Raw genomic sequence first — 17,993 nt, 5'->3', positions numbered from 1 at the left:
GATTTATTTTTTTAAGGAAAATACACTTCTATATTTGTGTTGCTCTCCTTGTGTCAGCACAATGGGATATATAAATATTCAATTGATCAGCTTCAACGCTTCCCCACCAAGCAACAATGTTCACGAGGAAGAAAACCCGTACAAAGCTTTAGCTAAATTGTCCCATTTGTCTACCTCTCTGGAGGGAAAAATGTTTTTGGAAATTTCTTGACATTGCTTTCTTCGAAATTGTTAAAGTCTTGTGTTTGGTACCAAACAGCGTACGCTGTTAAAAGTAAAACTTCCTCTCTGTTCTAAATTTTGGCCCAGTTGGTTAATCTTTCAGGAGCGTTGAAAACAGGGCTTTAATTAGCAATTTTATCAGTTAACCCAGTCACTCATCTCCAGTTCTTATCTGAATGGTTGGTAGCACAGGCACTTAGGGACATCAGAAAAAGGCCGACTTGTCAGTGTGACAGTTGAGAGGACTTCTGTGGAGGGAAAAAGAAAGATCTCAGAAATGGACAGTATTAAATGGAACCTGATACCAATCCAAAAGAAATTATCTCACCAGAGGAAGCTAGAATAGGGGTTGGTTTCTCTTGTATTTCTCTGTAATCCTCTATGGTATGTCACCTTTGTTAGTCAAGACAGAGTCAGTGGCCTTGCGTAAAGTGAAGATGGGATCTAAAAAAGAGGAAATTTCTAAAGCAGTTAGTTACTGAGTTGAATATAACCCTGGAATGGTTCTTCCCTATGCAAACCCAAAGGGTAATTTGGAAAATTAACACAGGGCTTGGAGAACTCAGTTCTAATAACATGAAATATATAAAAAGAATATTAACATTTTGCCTTCTGTAATGCAATACAATCAGAGAGACTTGAATCTTTTCCTAAATTTGATTTACTTTTCCCCATGCTATCATTTATCGATTATGTTCCTGATTTACTAAACATCTTGTTTTTCTTGTATTTGAACTGTATTAAACTGTATCACTACCTGGAAATAAACCTCTCCTTCTTAAGAAATGAAAAGCACTTAAGCTATAAGAAGAAGATGCAAAATTTCATTATCTCAGCATTGGCCTGCTGTTATTGCAACAGCAGAGCAAGTAACAGGAAAAAAAATTCCAGAAGGGCTACACTGGAGCCAGGAGATATTTATGCTTGCCTAAGCAGTTCTGATGATTTGATAGCTGAAATGTTTATGCTCTTGTTCACTTAGATAACGTACTTAGGACATCTATTTTAAACAACAGATAATCGTGGTGGTGTACTGAGTGGGCTGACAGTGGTAGTTGGTATCTGAGGATTCTTAAAACAAACTTAGATGGTTGTAGCATAGGGTGACTATTTTTGGCAAAGCGATTACTTAGCATTTCATGCTAAAAAATGATGGTGTTTTAGATTTATTATAAAACCACAGAAAAACACATTTTTCTTCAGAAGCAGAAGGGTGAAACATTAGTTAGAGCTTAAGGAAAACTGACTTTATTCTTATTTTTCTTTCAGCCGTGCTTGGAAAGTAAAATTGGTACATGACTTTATTTTGTCTTTTGTTTTATATTCTTTTTCCCTCTTTCTTGTTCAATGTAATTTCAAAGTAGCTAAAAGTGCCAAAATCAAAGACCAGGTTATATTTTCCCCAAACGATATTGAATGTCACGGCCATTATTCTAATAATAAGAGGTTTGTTCAGCTGCTTTGATTTCCATAAGCTTGATAGCCCCCTTTTCCGAGGAAAAAAATGCCTCTTGCCTAAAGTTTTCTCACAAGTAAGCAAGCTAAATATCATGCCAATCTTTGAACTTGTAGCAAGTTGGAATCCATGCTGCCTTCACTTATTTACTGAGATAAAATTATAAGCAAGCAAAATGCAAAGCTCGGCTAAATAGGTTTTATTAAGCTGTGTTTTCTATAGATAAACTTTATAGGAGATTTGAATCTTACACTTTGCTAGTTCCAATAATGGGACCCTTGCAACACAATTCCTGACTCTTCATGAGGCTAAAGATTTCTTAGAATTAAAGGATGACTATAATAATTCTATATATAAAACATACAATAATGTATGTATATGTTTAGTAATAACTTTAAGCAGTTACGAATATTGAGTTTCAAGTATCTCTCCCTGACCATTACTTCATAATTTCCCAGCTCACACCCTCTGGTACCCAGACATCTACATCTATCTGGGATCTACAATCTGTTGTTCCGTCGTCTTTCATTGTCCCTCCCTCCTCTCATATCCATCCTTTCCTCCTTATCTTGACTTACGGTCTATCATTATAATCACTTACTTGCATATATCTTCAACTCTTTGCCCCTTTCTGATTTTGTTGTACTAACTTCTTGCCTGCTGTGATCCTGTGCAGCTGAACATGGCTGGAAAAACCCACATAAACAAGTTGATTGGCTTCCTTTGAAAACCATGACCACTAACCTCAAGCGAGCCTCAAGAGGACCACGATCTGTTTATATTTCTTTAACCTATTCACTTTCTCCATCTCCTAGTAGAGGCAATGGTTCTCACCCAGGGGGGATTTTGCCCCTCAGAGGACATTGGCAATGTCTGGAGATGTTTTTGCTTGTCTTACAACCTGGAGGAGGGAGTGCTGCTGGCATCTAGTGGGTAGAAATCGGGGATGCTGCTAGACACCTTATGATGCACAAAAAGCAGTCCCGGCATCCCCCCAGCAAAGAATTATCTTGCCCTAGATGTCTGTGATGCCCAGGTTGAGAATCTCCATGTAAAGCATTTAATATCTTTTCTCTTTTTAAACTTCCAACACTTCCTCTTGTCTGTACTTTCAGCTAATGATCTTCCTTTATCATCTGAGAAAATAAAAACAATTTAAAGAGACTTGCTCAAGCTCCCACCACCACCCTTGCCCAACTTCCTGTATCTGTGCTATTCTTCCTGTTACCATGTGTGCCCATCTCTGCTGCTAGATAAGGCTGACCCTTCTACATGCGTACTAGATCCCATCCCCTCTCCTCTACTCAGGCCAGAAAGCCAATAATTTTCCATTTTCTCTCCCAAATTACCAATTTCTCCCCTTGTTCTAGATCATTCCTATCAGCAAAACAACATGCTGATAATATCTTCTATCTTACTAGTGAAAACAAACAAACAAAAAACCCAAAATCTCTCTTGATTTCACATTCTCCTTTACGGGCAACATAATATTTAGTTTTTCTCCTCCTAGTCTCTCTTGAAACTGCATCCAGACAGACTTTCATCTCCTCCTTTCCAGAGAAACAATTTTTGTTAAGGTCCCCAACTATGTGTCCATTGTTTAATACAGTGATCACTTATTTATCTTCAACTTTCTTGTGCCATCAACAACTTTTTACACAGGCAATCACTCCCTCTTTCTTGAAACCCTTTCTTCACTTGGCTTTAGGACACCACACTTTCCTGCTTTGCTTTCTCCTTCACGTGTCTCTTTCTCAGCTTCCTTTGTTGGTCTCTCTATGTGGTATGAGAAGAAGGATATTTGGTTTTGGTCCCTGGGTTCCTGGTATAAATCTCCAAAAGTCCTTGGAATTTCCTGAGTGATAAGGGTGATAGGAGCGTCTTTTGTTCTAAAAAGATGATTCTTGGTGGGCCCCTGGATAGCTTCAGGATGGGGGCTGCTCATCAGAAAGACCAAGCCTTGATTAGAAGCTTGAAACTTTCAGCCCCATCCTCCAACTTCTGGGGAGGGTAGAAGGGGTAGAGACTGAGTTAATCATCAATGGCCACAATCATGTTTAAGTAACAAAATCTCCATAAAAATCTCTCAGTGATGCAGTTCGGGCAGCTTCTGAATTGGCAAACACATGCACACGTTGGGAGAGTGTACACCCCAATTGCATGGGACAAAGGCTCCTGCAATTGAGATCCTTCCAGGCCTTGTCCTACATACTTCTTCATCTGGCTGTTCATTTGTATACTTTATAATAAATTTTAACATTAAGTATAGCCTTTTTCTGAGTTCTGTGAGTAATTCTAGCAAATTATTGAACCTGATTGGGGGGAGTTGTGGGAACCCCTGACTTTGTGGCCAAATCAGACAGAAGCGTGGTAAATTGGGGACTTGATATTGGGGACTGATGTCTGAAGTGAGGGTTGTCTTGTGGAATTGAGTCCTTAAACCTGTGGAGTGTGATGCTAGCTCTAGTGGTCAGAATTGAATTAAATTGTTGGACACCTAGTTCACGTCAGAGAGTTGGAGAATTGGTTGTGTGAGGAAAAAGTCACTCATTTCGTGTCAGGAGTGGGAATTGCTGGCTTATGTGTCAGGAGCCCTAGCTCATGGAAACTTGTGGTTTGGGAAGAGAAAGGATGATATGGCAGACAATGAGGAACTTTGATTCCTAGGTGGCCACATGGTGACTTATGGTATGGAGCAGTGACAATGCTGTGATTAGTCACTAAAGGTAAAAGCGGCCAATGGAATTTAGAGATGGATCCAACTCCCATGGAACTGGTTTACTGGATGCATAAGGAAAAGCAAACTAATAAGAAACAAGCAAAACATACAATACCTTGGTTATTATTATCTGTAATAGATAAAATGAAATCAAAGAATGCTGGGTCAGATCTTGATGTTAGACCAAGCTCAGATTCTGGTCAGTCTGAGCTTTAACCACTAGCCACAAAGCTACCCAAAAATGGAAAAATTATGTTGGACAACAAGAGCACTTCTAAGATCTCTGGCACCAATAAAGTAGTCCATGTTTAGGGAGGGCAAAACCAAGAAATTATTGAGACCAGGGGGTATTGTATAAAACAATTTTCCCATTTTGTGGATTGGTATCATCAGCTTCCTGAAAGTCCTTTACTAAAATGGATTGTGAAGGTGACTAATTTAGGGGAAATGAGTGTCTTTGATATTGAATGCTATGGAGTAGAAGAGTATGTTTGGGTTGATACAGGACACACAACTCACTATGGAACAATCACAGATGGTTGTACATGACCCAGACACAGAGCAGGTAATCCCAAGTGAACAGCCAGCTTGATGGACTGGGTAAAAGCTGCTGTGAGTTCTGTTTGTCCTTAAAAGGGAGACTGTCCAACTCCACCTATAAATGCCAACAGGAACACCCCGGATGAAGCAGCTGATATGCTTCATATGCAAGCCATGTGGGACTGGCTTCGTGATAATCAGGATATTCACCCACTAAATATGCCCATTACCAGGCCATGGTAAATGTTGTGGTTGGGGCTCCTTTTGCATGAGCCCCCTAAGTAAACTTACTGCTGCAAAATCAAGCAACAGTCTGGGAATCCTTATTGGGTTTGCTGTCTCATCTTCCCCTTACGGGTCTTACACATAATAATAAAAAACATTAGATTAGTTAGAGAATGTGGAGAGGTAGAGGAGAGAGTCAAGGGACTTTTCCCATCAGGGTGGGAACTTTTAAATGGTTATAAAGAAATGAGGTGACTAAAGCAAGCATTGATAGGAGCAAAACAAAGAGGGAAAAGAAAGAGAATAGTCAAGGGACTCATGCTAGCAGGGTGGAAATGTTTAGATTGTTATTAAGAAATGAGTTGAATAAAATAGACATGGATAGGTTTGAAACAAAAGTCTTAATAGCACTATTGAAGATTGGGTGGACCAAAGGGATCCCCTGCTAGTCTTCCAATATTAAAGTGCCCTTAACAAGTCCCCTCAATTTACCTCAGTTTGAGAAATTTAAAAAGCCATAAGGCAAAGTTGACAACGAGAAAGCTGATCTGCAATCAGTTGGGACAATAGCTGGGCAAGATGATCAAGATAAAGATTGACAAAAGGGCCAGGGTCCTTTGACTTGATCCCTCCCTGAGGACTCAGCCTATACGCAGGAGTGGGTAAAATGGTCAGGGGGTGGAGAAGAGAAGTTTCTGGGACTCCTTTGTATGGGAGCTCCATGCACGGTGGCACTGAAACCTGTTGGTGAAGCCCTATCATGGTCTACAGTTAGATTGAGAGAATATAGAAATGGAAGGATTGATAAGACTAAGGTGCAAGTTTGAAAGAAAATTAGAATATTCAAACAGGCTTTGTGTAAAGAAGTTGTGTCTCCTTTGTCTGAATGTTTTATGGGAATGGATATCATGTTACACTGGGCAACACTTCCCCTACAGAGTATTGTAAAACCAAAATTTGTTGATGGAGTCCTAATGGAGGCTTCAGTTAGGAATGTAAGGACTGATGGAATTAAGGGGAAAGTTTGGATGAAAACTGGGATGTTTGAAGTAGTCGTGTCTCTTTTACTTGAATACATTATGGAGATGGACATATGTCTGATGGAGGAAATGTTTCCGTAAAACAGAAAGCATGTGAATCTGCCTTTCAAGCAATACTAATTGGACACACTAGATAGGAACCAATAAGATTATCTGAGCCCACACAGTGTAGAATAGAAGCTGGAGTGCTGGTGTGGACAAATGCTCTGTGTGATAGCTCGATGTGGAGTGTAGGCTGGGGCTAATAGCAAGAGCCTGTGAATGCCTCCCAGCAATAACTACCAAGAGTTCGGACTAGAAAATTTCCATTTATCTGAGTCTGCTTGGGCTGCTATAACAAAAGTACTATAGATTGGGTGGCTTTCAAACAACAGAAATTTATTTCTCACAGTTCTGGAGGCTGAAAGTCTGAGATCAGTGTGTCACCATGGCCAAGTTCTGAGGAGGATCCTCTTCCAGGTTACAGACTGACTTGTTGTATCTTCACATAGCAGAGGGTGGAAGCAAGCTGCCTGGTGATTCTTATAAGGATACGAATCCTATTCATGAGGGCTCCACCACTCATGACCTCATCTAACCCTAATTCTTCCCAAAGGCTCTACCTCGTAATATCATTACATTGAGGGGTATGGTTTCAACATATGAATTTTGGGGGGACACAAACGTTCAGTCCATTCAACCAGTTGGCAGGCAATTACTAGCTTGCTATCAAATATTAATTGAAACTATCCTTATGACTGAAGGATATAAGATAATCTTGAAATCTGAAATGCCCATGATGTCTTGGATCATGTTGAAGAAACACTCTAATGGGGAGGCAGTGCCCAGAAGAGTTCCATAATAAAAAGGAAATGGTTTATACCAGGTTATGCTCCCAAAGGAATGCAAGGAGGAGAGACTAACGAGCAGGGAAACTCTTTTCCTTAGGGCTGAATTTGGAATTGTGTGAGAAGCAGCCAGATTCTATTGTCACTTAGTGCCCTATAAACAGCTCTGACTGGCCAACAAAGAGTTGTTTGGTTTATAGATGGCAGTTCCAAGGCGAATGGACAACATCCTCTTTGGAAGGCTACCACTCTGATTGGCGAAGGTAAAAACAAATCAGCTCAGTGGACTGAACTGCACGCTCTTTTCCTAGCAGTGACGGAAGAACTGAAACGACAAAAGCCCGTATGTTTTTGGTTTTGGTTTTTGACTCATGGATGATGGCCAATGGCTTGGCCCTATGGTCATGCAAGAGGGCAGTGGAAACCTGACCTACTAAAGGGATGCCCACATGGGGCACGGCTCTATGGATATCACTATGGGAATTTGAGTGTTGCATTAAAGTAGGACATGTCGATGACCATCAAAAGAATCCCCTTCTAGGGGTTGGGCTGGTGGCATAGCAGTTACATTTTCACGCTCTGCTTTGGCACTGGAGTTCACCAGTTTGGATCCTGGGTGTAGACCTATGTACCACTTATCAGGTCACACTGTGGAGGCATCCCGCACATAAAGTAGAGAAAGATGGGCACAGATGTTAGCTCAGGGCCAATCTTCCTCAGCAAAAAAAGGAAGATTAGAAACAGATGTTAGCTCAGGGCTAATCTTCCTCAAAAAAAAAGAAATCCACTTCCAGGTTCGGAAGGTAATTGAAACCACCAAGTGGACTTTTTGATGTACTCTCTAGTAGTGGCCATCTGGATCCATGAATGGAGTGAACATGGGGGCACTGCAGTAATGCAGAGTTAGCCTGAATTCTAGACATATTCCTTTTGCACCCTCTGAGGCACAAAATGCCAACAAGAACTGTTCTGTCTGTCAGTAAGAGAGACAGAGATTGCAGATGGCTATGGGGAGATTCCCTGGGAGGAGGCCCCGCACATAGCTGCAAGTGTATTATATTGGACCAATGCTGGTAGCCCTGTGGGGCTATAAATGGGTCCTGACAGGAATAGATACTTAGCCCATACAGGTTTTGCACACTTAGTGATAGATGTAAATGCTCAAAATACCATTAAAGCCTTGCAACAGAAGATACTGAACCAATTTGGGCTGCTGTGTTACATTTCTTCAGACTAAGCAACACACTTTACATCCCACAGCATCCAACAGTGGGCAAAGAGTTATCATTCAATTGGACATATGTTGCATATAATCCTCAGAGTGGTGGTCTAGTAGAGAAATGGAATGGGCAGCTGAAACATTTGCTGTCCTAAATTGGGAAAGATATAGGCACAAAGGGCTGGCTTACCTGCCTTCACAAGTGTGTGCTTACACCCGCATGAGGGGGCTAAGGGTGAGTCCCCATTGGACATATACTTCTAAATTCCTGGGGAATCTGAGGAAGATGACGGTGAGGAAGGATGCTGGTGTGACTATACAATTCTTCCCCATATCACCTCAACTCTCTCTTTCCTACCTGATGCAGTGGTTGCAGGAACCAGAGATGCAACTGTGAATGCCAGAAGCAGAGATGATTCCTAAGCAAGGAACTTGTAACTATACCTCTAAACCTTTATGCCAGAATTCCTAAGGACGTGATAGAATGGATTGTGCCTTCACCCCTTCTGGCAAAGTTGGGGCTGACAGTGAAATGCTACTGTGTTGCCTAGTGGTCCAGACAGCCCACTGGCTCTGTACCTCTGTAACCCTACCTTATGTGAATGGGAGTGGACTGAGGAGGGGAGACACTTGCAAGACTAGTACTGCTGTCAGCAATCTGGACCAGCACAGTGGCTGAACTTAAAGTCCCTTCCAAACGTGGAAATATTTCTGTAAAAATAAGTGACAAATTGAGAGAAGGAGAAATAATAGCTGAGGGTAAAGGAATGAGTTAGTGGGTTATGCAATGAGAGAAATCCAACATTATATTAATATCTCAAAAGAGGCTCAGAGCACAGAAATAATGTTATTTCTTAGCACAATTATGCCAGATGCCTGGAAGGGTAAAGCTATGTGTTTGCTGAGACCAGCTCTGCTTTTAGAACCTGACAAAATTAAATGGCAGCCTGCCAACCTGAGTGGCATTGCTGTAAGAGACATTCTGGTCATATGATATGATGATGAACTGGACTGACTGTTTATGACTAAATGGATCTAGTATCTAGTACATTATGACTAATGTACCAGTATCTTTTGACTTCCAGTTTTTGGGTTATATCTACTACAGAGGATTTAATTTGGGAAGGAATTTCCCAGAACTGCTTCTTATTGGCACTTCAATGTATGTGGTATCTGGCTCCCAAAAGATTGATCACTGTGTAACTATAAACGTTAATGATCAAATGCTTAGAAAATTCCCTTGTTATAAGGGACAAAATACAATGGTAGCATGCCCAACATGCCACAGTGTGCCATACACAAATACACATCATCCTTGTTTTTGTGGATGGAAAGCTGTTAAGCAAAATAGGGAAACACAATGGGTGCCTGATGGGATTAAAGCAGTGGGCATGATGTGATAGATCTGAGTTCTCCTGGGTAGTGCTCCACCCTGAGATGAAGAAGGCTGGAAGAGGCCTTATGGCATATTCAAACTAAATTGAATCTAGGTGTGAATATCACTCACCTAACCCTAGCATGGGGGACCAAACACTTTTGGGTGCAGAACGTGTATAATAACTGTACTCAGGCTGTTAGTACATAATGGCAACAACACGCGTGGTAGATTAAATGACACTGGCCCGTAAGCCAGAAAAGGGCCTTAGCGGAACTAGGTGCCTGTCTAGGTATCCTGTGATAAACGGAATTTGCTTTTAATGAGGAGCAGCATTCAGAGGAAAAGGATTCCTTAAGTAGAATAAGCAGATTAGAGGGAGGTCTCTTTAGAAGGAAGGCAAAGGATGGAAGTCAGCCTCGAAAGATGGGGTTTTAGCAAAGAGGATCAGGCAGACTCAATAAATAATGCTGGACAATGCTGGACCCAGCGTTTAGAAGGACTTGCACCTCGACCCAACAGGGCCTCTTGACTATTTAATACAAATAGAGGCTGAAATGGCCGTGGGACAATGGCCCTTACTCCTAGCCACGTTTGTAAATACATTTCATAATTTCTAGAAGTATATTCTTCCTCATAGTAAACTTTTCAATGTGGCACAAAACACGTTTACTAATAGATCCAAATATCTGTAGTTCTTCTGTAAAAGGAAGCCAAAAGTGGATAAATCTATATTCAGTAATTAATCTTTCAGTGTTTTATCTTGAAAATGATCTAGATATTTAATGAATATCCATCATTTAACTTATCTCAGTATAACTTTAAAATTTCAAGTTACCGAAAAGATTTTGGAAACTCTTTTTAAGTAGACATACCATAAATCATAATTACTGTTGAAAAGTTCATTATAACTTTTACCTTACATCTACTTAATTCACTGTTCTTAACAATTATCTTTAGATTAGTCATGAAAATTTCACGAGACATAAACAGCTAACCATCATTTTAAGTTATCTTTCTCTCCGACAAATTCCATAATAGAGATAACATGAACTTATTTGACTATTAGTAACCTAGGTAGAATAAAAGTATTATATTTAATAATTATAACTCTAAAGACATACCTGTTTTAATTAAGCCAACAAACTTAAACTAGCTTTTATTTACCGAAGATTATCCTAGATTACATGACCTTAAAAAACATCTGTGTTAGTGTCTATATTTCTGATGAGTATACTTGATTTATATAAATGCTTGTTTGTCTTTAAGCCAATTAAATAGAGGTCTTTACAAATTGATTTTGACAATACTGTCTAGAGATAGGAAAGAAAAGCACACATTTATAACCTACATGCATAGACACACATAAACATACAGACAGAAACAAAGAGAGATTGTATAGCTTTTGTTTTAAAATTTTCGCCATGAGAGAGATACAATGGGGCAAAACTCACTAGTTTGTAAAAGAACAGTTGGATCCAAATTGTGTTTCTGGCAGATGAAATAAGTTAAGTTTACCTGCTCAGATGGCTCAGACTTTTACTAATATTTGTGGAAGAAATTTTAAAGATTTTTCAGAGACCTAATTTTCAAAATAGCTTTTTCTTTTTTTTTTCTTCTCCTTCTGATAAGAATTACCTTGGTTCCTGTGGAAGACAGGTGGAATACTTCCATCTCAAACATCTCAAAAGGCACAGAGAAAGAGTGAAAATTCCACCAAAAGGACTTTTGTTTCTTAAGTCTGCAAGGTTTTGAGATGAATAGGAAGGCTTTGGGATTGGTAAAAAGGATGAGTGGGCTTTGAATTGTTTCTAGGGTCATATTTCTGTTCTTTTAAAGACTAGATTTGTAAGATAAGTACAGTTGTTTTCAGTTTATCATGGAATTGGGTTGAAATCTAAATGATATCAATAGGCTGCTCCCCCCTCCAATTACAATCTTCTTAATTTGCTTGTTTATAGCAGGGAAAAGATCTTCAACTAAAATGAAAATCAAAAGATTCCTATGTTCTAGATTTAGAGCTGTGTATCTTTGGAATGTTTTAATAAATCCTTTCACGAAGGCTTCAGAATGTTTTTCTTTCCCCCTGGGTACATAGTTTCATTATAGCTTAGGAAGAAGGCCTGAAAAAAAAGTTGCTATCTGGCTCTGAATATCAGCTTCCAATTTGGATAACTTCTGACCATTGAACTACTTAAAAAAAGAATCCTTTCAAATATCTCATCAAGTTTCAGCTGGGACAAATAGTAAATATTCCTGGCAATACTGAACAAACCCTTGGCCACAAAAGGCATCCTCAAAGATGGTGCAAAAGATATTACCCTCCCAAGATCCAGAGTCACTCCCAAGGATAACCAAAAGAAAGAAAGACTCAGGTAATTCCCCAGAGGGTTGGTAAAAGTCAGCAGGACCCTAGCCACAAATAGAGTACAATCCACATTTCTGTCCAGCCATAGTTTTGGCAACCACCTGGTGGTTGCCAAGCCAAGTTATCAGGACACAAAACGTGACAAACAACAAGGCAATTGCTATTCCTGGGAGAGAAAAAAATCACCAGCCAATGGGTAGCCCAAAGCAGATTCACGAGTCACAATTCAAGGATCTAATTCTTACAAATGTTTTTTGTCTGCCAATCTGAATTTGAAAAGGAAGAGACGATGTGAAATGTTAATGTCCTCTGTCAACCAGGCATCATAGATAGAGACCTGGGAGAGCTGACTTTGGTGAGAATTCTCACCATTTGCCAACTTCTCCCAGTTTTCTCAGGATCTCCTCCACAGGCTCTGGACCAAGTAGGGTGTCCCAGCGGGTGTCATCCTGGTCACCAGAAACTATAGAGGAGGAAAAACAATTTTTCCTCTACCTTTAATGGTGAGTGCTTAGCTGAGACCCCTTTTTCTCTAGGGCGCCTCATAAATGGATAAGTTATCTGGGTTAAAGTTCTCCACAGTGGCCATTGTAATTCAAGATTATCTTTGGTAAGGTTAACCTGCTTGTTCAGCCTTAAGCCAAAATTTTATTCACCTGAGGGCTTGCACTGGACCCAGTCCAGTTTAAGTTGGACTCAGTCCAGTTTCTAAGTGAGACCCAGTCCGACCTGGACAAATTTCTAAGTCGGACTCAGTCTGTCTCGGCTGTTTCTGGACCTGTCTGGAAACAGCAATGCTCAAATAAAGTCTGAAAGCCCATAATGCAAGAGCTGCTGAGCTAGGATCCTTGAGGGACTTACCCACCACCTCCAGAGGCAGCGAGAGAGCAGTGAGCTCAAGGGGCTCCACGAGTGCCAACACCTAGTTGCTCCTTGCTCCTGGAGGCCATCCGGAGTCTCCTTCAGTTCTTTCTTCTGACACTATTAAAAGATAAACTGAAGCATGTTAAAAATGTTAAGCATTTATTTGAGCAAAAATTGCTTCATATTGGGCAAGATTCAATCTAGCAGATAGAAAGGAGCTCCAAGGAGCTATACAAAATGAAAGATGTATAGGCAAGAGGGAGCAGGAAGGAAGTTATATGAGGCAAAAATGCAGGTTGGTTATTTCAAAGTTACTTTCCTTCAGGAGGTGGCAGGGGTCTGTCAGGCAGATTTCCTAACTAGTGCCGATTGCGTGATTCCTGATTGACTGATTTAAGATTCCATTTCTGGGAGAGCTGGTTTGGTGACGTGGGGCTTAGCATAAGGGATTCCATTCTGGGCCTGTTGTCTTGCTTTTAACACTGACACCTGGTGTCTGAAGTGAAGGCAGTCTTGTGGGACTGAGCCCTTAAACATGCGGGGTATGACGCCAGCACCGGGTAGTTGGTGTGAGAATTAGATTGAATTGTAGGACATGTACTTGACATTGGAGAGAAGGAGAGTTGGTTGGTGTGAGAAGAAAAACACTCACTCTGTGTCTGCCCAACCTCTAAACCTGACTGCTCCAGGGCTCAGCCCTGGGTCTCCTCTCTGCCCTGTCTACACTGGCTCCTGATTGAAGATTACATCTTGTTTCACGACTTTAAATATCGTCTATACATGCTAGAATCCTGGGTTTTGATTACCAGCCTGAATTTGATCTTCAAGTTCAGACTCTTTTATCCGGGTGCCTTCTTTACAGATTCACTAGGAGGTCTGGTGCATATCTCAAACGCAACGTGTTTGAAACTCCTGTTCTTTCTTCTCCAACCTTCTCCTTTCATAATTTTTCTCGATACATGGCAAATTCATCCTTCCAGCTGCTGCAGCTAAAAGCCTACGTGTCATCCTCGTCTCTTCTTTTTCATGATCTCACATTGTGTATACAGTCTCTCAGCAAATCCAGTTAGCTCTGCCTTTAAAACATCAGAATCACCATCCCCAATGCTAGCATCCTGATCAGGGCACCATTATTTTTCACCTGGAATATTGCAAAATGCACAAAATTAGTCACCTTTCTTTCACTCCTGCTGCCAGTTAGTCAATTTTCAGATGCTTCTCATTTAACTCAGAGTAAAATCCAAAGCCCTTAAAATGGCCTCAAAGTCTGTAGATAACATGCCCCCATTCTGACCTACCGATCTCCCATCAATTCATGACACACCGTCCCTGGTCTTGCTGTTTTTCTAACATGCCTGAATTGCTCCTGTCTTAGGGCCTCTACACGTGCTTTTTCCTCTACTCAGAATGTTATTCCCCGAGACGTTCCAATGGCTCTCCCACATTTTATTCAAATATTTGCAGAAATATATCCTTCTCAGTGATGCCTACTGTGGCCATCCTATTTAAAATTGCAATGCAGTCAGTCCCAACATTTTCTGTCACTCTTTGTTGCTATGCTTTTTTCCATAACACTTATACCCAGATGTTATATCATATGTTTTATTTTTAAAAAATCTATATTCCTTTATAAGCATATAAGCTTCATTAATGTCAGGATTTTTTTTGGTCTGTGTTGTTTACTGCTATATCCTTTGCACCTAGAACATAGTAGATCTATGACAAATGTATGTTAGAAGGATGAATGAATAAGAAAATTGTAACTGGATACCATACAAACTATTCAGTGATACAAAGTCCGGCTGGTTTAGGAAAAAGCTCTAAGAGACGGTATTAGGGAGATAAGTGTTTCAGTAAAAATTATGGGGAAAAAGGAACCAACAGCTGTTGACTATTTACTCTGTTCCAGTAACTATGCTAGTTTCTTTATATATATATACACTTTTGAATATTTACAAATTGAATAGTTACAATAATTCCTGTGATATGGGTATTCAGTCATTTTATAGAAAGAGTGACTAAGAGGAGTAAAACTAATAGCTAAAGGTCACACAGTTAGTAAGTGGAAGAGACAGATTTGAAAGCTAATACTGCTTCCCCAAAATCATAAGCTTTCCATGTGAATCATGCTTCTTATAAAGAGGCAGGGAAACACCAAAAGACACTGAGATGGGTTATTAGTGGCCTAGCTACCTCTGACAGACATCACTGAGTTTTGATCTTTCTTTTCCAGAGTTTCTTAAAAATATTCACATCTTAAAATAATCTTATCATAGGATTTAGATAATAGTTACAGAAAAACAATGACCAAATGTTTAATCAAAATTAAGTGTCATAATTATATTACATTTTTTATTTTAGGAATTCTCATTGGAAAAACCATCTCAAGCTTACACTATTGTATAGAGTAAAAATTACATTGAAATATTAACTATAACTTGGCAGTAGTTTTTTGAAGCTGTAGAAGAACTTTTATCATCCTGACCTAAGTAATTTTCAAAGGTGACATCACCTTGTATATTTTAGATAGCCTCTATTTCCTGTCCTATTGCAGCTGTGCACTATACAAAATACAGTGCAACGATATGCACTGTCTTTTGAATTTATTTCTGTGCCCAGGGAGACATTTCCTAATCCTCACTGTCACAAGTTTCCAAAAGGAGATTATGTTTACCCTGTAAATAGAGAAAGCGAAAAAGTAGATAGTGTTCAATTAACTCAGTTGATTATGTGGATATGTTCCCTTCTGGAAGGGGAAAATTAGGTAAGCCTCACAATAAATAAATTTATATTTTATTTTTGACTTTTTCATCATAAATTTAGGGCAAGGAAATGAATCATTTTGTATTATAATAGAGGTCACAGAGCAGTCAGAGACGTGATACTATGTCTGATGATTCACACCAGTCCTTTTATTTTGTAACCTTTTAAAGGATATTCATTAACTTTCTCAGGGCATCTTTCAATGGGATGTGGGGAAAGTTTATCATATGGAACAAACTCAAAGAAAGATATTAACTTGCATGGAGTTGAACAGCACAAAATCAGTGCTCCATTACTCTGAATGGCAGCTGTAGGTCAGCAAATAACTATGATGAAGGAATGATGTTTTTCATGATAATAGGATCACAAAGGTCTTTGGATTATGTTCTGTCAATATTGAAAAATAGAAGTTATATAAAAAAGTGAAAAACTGAAAGCATGGTATAGGTACAACTTGGAACACTATGAAGTCATTAAAAATTGTGATATTAAGGATTCTATGAACATAGGGAATTGTTCCCAATATAATGACAAGTAAAAAGACTACAAGACAATGTGTACAGTAGGGTATATCTTTTAGAAACATTCATGTTTGCACATAAAAATGTTAAGAGTGCTCATACCTGAGAGATGGTGTATTCTTTAAGGTCATTGTAGTGGCTTTATTAATTTTACTGAATCAGTTGCTGTCTGGGGGGCAGACAGGGTGGGATGGGGCTATTACACATAGTCATTCAAGGATTCAGGCTGACACAGGTTCTACCATCTTCAACTCAGGGTTTCCAGTGTCCCCTGGACGTTGGCAATCAACTGGCAGATGGGAAAGAGGGAGAACAGATGATCTCTGGAGGGTTTAACGGGCCAGGCTATAAGCGGAGTAAATCACTTCTGCCACGTTGGCCAGAACTCAATTCTACGGCCTCATCTAATAGTAAGAGGGGCAGGAATTATGGTCTGCTTATATGCCCAGGAGAAAAAGAAATGGGTTTTGGTAAAAATGGAGCGGTCGCTGTCTCAAGTAAGATCCTGTGTAATATGTATAATCATTCTCATGCTTTTCTCTGTTTTTAAGTGGTGATTGGCTTTCTATGTCTCTGCTGAAGTCAGAAAGTCAACCTCACTATATTTTGTACCAGTTCTCACTACCATTGCCATCACCAGAACTTGAGGCTGGCAACAGGGTTCTATATGAAGGGACCTAAGGTGGACACTACCCAGAATCAGATATTTAATATCACGCTCTGTTGTGTCAACCATTTCATTGTGAATCAGAGTCTTGACAACTTGCCATCAATACCTTAAGTGTCATAAACCACAAACTGTAATAACAAATTACCACAAAAATAAAATGGCTAATTACAACCACATGAGTTTTATGTACTTGACATTTAATACTTTGTAGGTGCTAGAGGAATGCTCATTGACTGACTGATAGTCTTCCTACATTTTTCCAAGAGGTGTTCTTTCCTGTCCATAAGCTGGGAGCCCCTGGAAGGTAGAGACAGTGACTTCATTTTGTAAATCTCTTTTGACATGTGCTTGGATAATTCCTTTTTAGTTTCCTTCTGCCATAAGTTGGAAAACATGCACGATTGTGTTGTTAAGGCCAAGCAGAAAGACCTCCGGGTTTAGAGGTAGAAGGTAAATTTGGGAAATAATGCATTCTCTGACAGGTCTATGGACACAATGGAATTTGCTAAATATTTTTGGATGATTTAGGCAACCAATTTCTCTTCTCTATCCAGTATTTCTTCTTTTGTAAAATCAGTATAATACTAATAACACCTGCTCTATCTTTGATATCCCTGTGAAGATTGAACTCTTCTTAGTTTTCACTTATGAACTTAGAGGATGTATGTGATCTTCCTAGACTTTAGAAATAATGGGCTTTTACAGTATTCAATTAAATTCTGCTGCATATTCTCCATTTGTCTCTCTAGATCTATTCTTTAGTCTTCTCCATTCTTCTCTGTTACCCAGGAGTCTGATCTCTCTGGACAATTATTGACTAGCACTCTTGACCTATGGGTTACACCAAAGGGAAGTAATAACAAGAGATTGAGTGGCTGGAGGAAAGAGAATTTGGGGTATTTATTCTACAAGTGGATTGGCAGTGGCTGTGTTCCTCTACCAAAGTCTACAACTCCTGCACGGTGGGTCTTTCCTATAGTTACAGCTTTCTCCAAGTTCATATAATGTCTCTTTTCCCTTGCCCTTTCAAGTTTAGGGCTGGTAGTGGTCTCAGACTGTTTTTATCATCTCTGAGGTTGCGTTTAACCTGTCCACCCCTTTGTAAGTGGTCCTTCATTAAACTTTAGATCATTCATCCCTTTTGAGTGTGTCATCTGTATCCCATTGAGACTCTGACATATGCA

Source organism: Equus asinus, chromosome 10, assembly GCF_041296235.1.
Source record: "Equus asinus isolate D_3611 breed Donkey chromosome 10, EquAss-T2T_v2, whole genome shotgun sequence".
NCBI lineage: Eukaryota > Metazoa > Chordata > Mammalia > Perissodactyla > Equidae > Equus > Equus asinus.
This window is presented reverse-complemented; position numbering follows the sequence as displayed.